This window comes from Nicotiana sylvestris, chromosome 3, assembly GCF_000393655.2.
Source record: "Nicotiana sylvestris chromosome 3, ASM39365v2, whole genome shotgun sequence".
Classification (NCBI taxonomy): domain Eukaryota; kingdom Viridiplantae; phylum Streptophyta; class Magnoliopsida; order Solanales; family Solanaceae; genus Nicotiana; species Nicotiana sylvestris.
In genome coordinates, this window is record NC_091059.1 from 79,855,243 (window position 1) to 79,859,857 (window position 4,615).

A 4,615-nucleotide genomic window follows, 5' to 3' on the forward strand; every position below is an offset into this window, starting at 1 on the left:
ATGTTTAGAAGGGTAAACTGGGAGTTCAACATTTCAAACTTTAACCTGAAATTAAAAACACTCCAAATAACAAGTGTAAAATAGGGTATGTTATGGGAATTTGTTTCAAATTGCAACTATTATCCTTAGACCCATGGTGGGTGCCAAACTGTTTACCCTCAAAATCGGATAACAATTAAATTTGTAAGTCGTTTTAAGGATACGCGAATTAATTTAATACAAAATGATAAATTCAATTAGAACGAACGAGTAAAGGTACAATGAATTCAAACCACGCGAGGATGATGATTCCAGCCTTAGTGTAACGTTCACCCTCAACCCGGGCTCACAATGGCCAATATTGATGAACAAGAAAAAAAAACTTTTATAACAGTAAAAATAGGAATGTATTGATTTGGAATACGTGCTACCATGTCCCTAATGAATTATCACACCCCCCATTATATCGTAAGAGAGTCCTACTCTATGTACAATTTCATAAAAGGAAATAAATCTTTTGTTTAGCTAATTGTTGTCTCTTCATTGATACGAGATGATATCCATGCCGTGATATCCAGCCGGTCGTGGATATCACGGCCTTATGTTGGCCATGCTCGATTGCTCGACAATGTTCTCAAAAATCTATCAGGGGTAGGACCGCCCTGGACCACAACTCTGATATGCTCGAGGGCAGACGTCAAGCCCTTGGACTCTAACTCGATGAGACCCTTACCTTGATTCCGGTCCCTTGTTATCACGTTTTGAGCTTGGTTTATTTTATCGTAGACAGGGTATACATTGAATCCAATTTTTGCCGTATACAACTGTAATGGTATATATGCTATTATTACTAAGCTTGAATATGTAAAGATAAATGTTCTTCCATTACCATACATTATACATATTGTCCATCAAGGTTTCTTCCATCACTTTTATGGGCAAGTCTACGACACATACTAAGCATAATTGTATTCACAGCTTTGACCTCTCACTATTATTTTTCATTATTTGGATAGAAGCTTCAGGTGACAAAACGACTAGAGTTCACTTCCTTTAACCAAAGTTTCAGTGAGCCACTATACATCCGGTGGATGTAGTTTAGTTGATCTTTTGTCTGGCCGAGCTATGTCATATGCATTTATTTCACTCAATATCATAGAGACTCAAAAGAATGAGTTAAAAAAGACTTTTGAAGTTTTGCGTATGAATTTAGGACACATCTTTTATTATGAAAAGAATGGTAATCAAAGGGGGTAGGAGGTCAGATTAAAAATAGAAAAAGTTGTGAGTAAATATTAAAATTTTGAAAACTTTAAAAAGACCTACGCCCATTCAAATTATTATAAATTTTCATTTACCTCTTCTTTCTCCTCTTTACTTTTTCTTCTTCTCCTTCTTTCTTCTTTCTTCTTTCTCTTCCTCATTCTCTTATTCTTCTTCCTTACTTTCTTCTTTCTCTTTAACTTTCATTATTGCTGCTGCTTCTGCTTCGTCTTTGTCATCATCTTCTTCCTTGTCTTTTTCTTCTTCTCCCTCTTCATCTCATTTTCATCATCTTCTTCTTCTTCATTTTTTTTCTTCTAGTTTTTTAAAATATACAAGAGAAGGAGAAAAATTTGAAATTTTACAAAGTGAGTATTCTAAAAAACAACCCTCGAGATATTTTGAAACATCCCCAAAAGCAAAACATCCCCTGGATATTTGAAATTTCTCTCAGGATATTTCTTTTGCTTCTTTCTTCTTTCTACTGTTGTTCTCGCTGATTTTTTTTCGCAGATGTTTGAAATATCTCCACAGATATTTGAAACATCTCAGTAGATGTTTGAATCATTTTCCTAAATATTTGAGGATAAGGAGTGGCAGGAGGATAAAGAGAAGCATTGTGATATGGAGGAACAATGGAAGGATAGAGTGGAGAATTGCAAAATAGAAGAACAAGGAAGGAGGAGGGGGAGGAAGGGAGGAGTGGGAGGAGGAACAGGGGATGGAGGAGGAGGGGGACTTTATGTAAATAAGAAAACTTTAGGGGTTTAAAAATTATGTCATTAATACTAATCATAAAAGTGTCCCTTCTACCCCATTCTTAATATATTTATCTTAAAAATTGATATAAGTTTTCAAGTGTCTTAAAAGTTTAATTCCCCAGAGAGACTCCATAGACGTGCTTTAATCTGAGTTTTTTTTTTCATGGGTACTCACTAAGTCAGTAATAAATAATATGTTCGTTTTTTATATGATAAGGTCGAAGCCAATATTTATGACCATAGTGGTATTTCATTTGACATGTTACTTATACAGTCAGACCTCTCTATAACAACATCCTTATATAACATCTATTCACTATAAAAGCTAAGTTTTCTAATCCTTTTAGAGTTTTTCCTTATAGTCAGACATCTCTTCACACAATCTTTTTCATTGAACAAGTATCCATCTTGCATAATAAATAAAATTTGAAGATCTGCACATGATATCTTTTTCATTAGACAAATGCAAAAAATTATTTAGATAGAAGATTTAATTGTTAAGATTTTAGATTGTCTTCAAGGGAAATCTATCAGATACCCTTTTGTTGAAAGTTTGGACACAAATCTTCGTCAATTCAAGTGTTATATCGCTAGTAAGAGAATGAAATATACGAAACAAGCTACAATTATAAAGTTTTTCTAGTAATCTTGTAATAATTTACTTTTCTAGTAGCTTTATAATATGTGTTTTAGAGTTTAAATCTTCACACATGTAGTTATGGATTTATTAATGTTGTATTAGCTTTGTTTAATATTTAATTACTAAAATATGTATATCATCTGAGATTTAAACTTGAATAATTTTCTTATCTTTTCCATGTTGCTATTGAGAGGTTTGACTGTATTAGTCATAAATAGGCACATGTGCTGCATGGTTTACTAAATCAGATTATAAGGCATCAGTTGTCGGTCACGAGCTCATCCAATTTTAGGGTGGGCCAGTTTTGGGACCGACCAGCTAAGGTCGTGCTAGGTGCATGCTATTTTTTTATCAATATAGTAATTTCCTTACTTTATATACATGTACAACAATCTACCTTGCATGTTACACCCCAAATACATGGCACATATTATTTTCTTTGACCTAACATACCTCACATATTTATTTCATGTATGTGATTTAACGACCCAACCGATTGTTTTGAGCATTTAAATTTTGTTAAGCTGTTTAAATTCTTGAGTAGCTTCATATTATGTATTATAACGTGTGCGAATCATACTTTTTGGTTTTTAGGTGATTCATGATTGATTTGGAAGAATGATTCTCATGTTAGAAGCTTTAAATTTAATGAGTTGATCAAGTTTGACTTTTATGTATTTGACCCCGAATCGGAGTTTTGATGGTTCTGTTAGGTCTGAATGGTGATTTTGGTCTTGGGTGTATGCATGAATTTGCATTTAGATGTTTCTTGAAGGTTTTGGCGTTAATTGGCGAATGTTGGCAATTTGAAGGTTTGGAATGTTCCTAAGTTTGAGTGGGATTTGACTTTGATGATATCGGGTTTGGATTTTAATTCTGAGAGTTGGAATAAATTCGTTATGTCATTTGAAACTTGCGTGGAAAATTTAAGGTCATTCCGAGTTGATTTGATATAGTTCGACATGAGTTTGGAAATTGAAAGTTCAAAAGTCAGCCTTCCAGGCAGACGTGCCCTAGACCTAATAGCTTTGGCCGCAACTTGCATTCAAAGACTCGGGTGTAACTTGCGAAAGTCGAGATATCTGTTGCCAAAAGACATCAGGCGCCCAGGCAGACATGCCCTCGGCCTAATGGCTTCGGGTGCAACTTGCATTCAAAGACTCGATGGTTCACAGGGTTCTGTAATTCACACCAAGTATCGCATTTCATTACCTTATTCATTGATGCAAGAGCCAAGATATCCGTTTCCGAGAGTCGTTTGTGTTTCAAAAGAAGCACAAGCCCCCCCGCGCGCACCGCCAATGGGGCACGAGGGGCAGGCTTTCAATTTAGTATTCCTTGGCGCTTTCCACGCCAGGGTTCATTAATCACCCAGCACGCATGTGAGCGCGCCCACCGGTGATAGGAGGGAGATGCACTAACAGACGCCGAAACACCCCGGCCGTGCCACTCCCCAGGTTTTCAACAAGTTCGCGGGTCATTCTGCTTTGCAGGTTTCGACAATGATCCTTCCGCAGTTTTACCTACAAAAACCTTGTTACGACTTCTCCTTCGTCAAAATGATTAGTTTCAATGGACTTCAAGCAATGTCGTAGGAATTGAACCTCAAACATCATCGTGGTCCAAATATTTCACCGAAGCATTCAATCGGTAGGAGCGATGAGCGGTTTGTACAAAGGGCAGGGACGTAGTCAGCGCGAGTTGATGACTCGCGCTTACTAGGAATTCCTCGTTAAAGACAAACAATTGCAATGATCTATCCCTATCACGATGAAATTGCAAAGATTACTCATGTCTGCCGGCCAACGCTATAAACTCGTTGAGTATATCAGTGCAGCATGCGTGCGGCCCAGAATATCTAAGGGCATCACAGACCTATTATTGTCTCAAACTTCCGTGGCCTTAAAGGCCATAGTCCCTCTAAGAAGCTGGTCGCGAAGGGATGCCTCTGTATAGCTAGTTAGAAGGCCGA

The 4,615-nt window shown here is 36.8% G+C and overlaps 1 non-coding gene across 1 annotated transcript; it reads right to left on the reverse strand.

The window, feature by feature from the left end:
* Window positions 1-3,743: 3,743 nt before the first annotated feature.
* On the reverse strand, window positions 3,744-3,899 carry LOC138888902 (5.8S ribosomal RNA). The gene has a single exon (XR_011406469.1). It is a non-coding gene; the product is annotated as a 5.8S ribosomal RNA (ribosomal RNA).
* Between the last annotated feature and the right edge of the window lie 716 nt (window positions 3,900-4,615).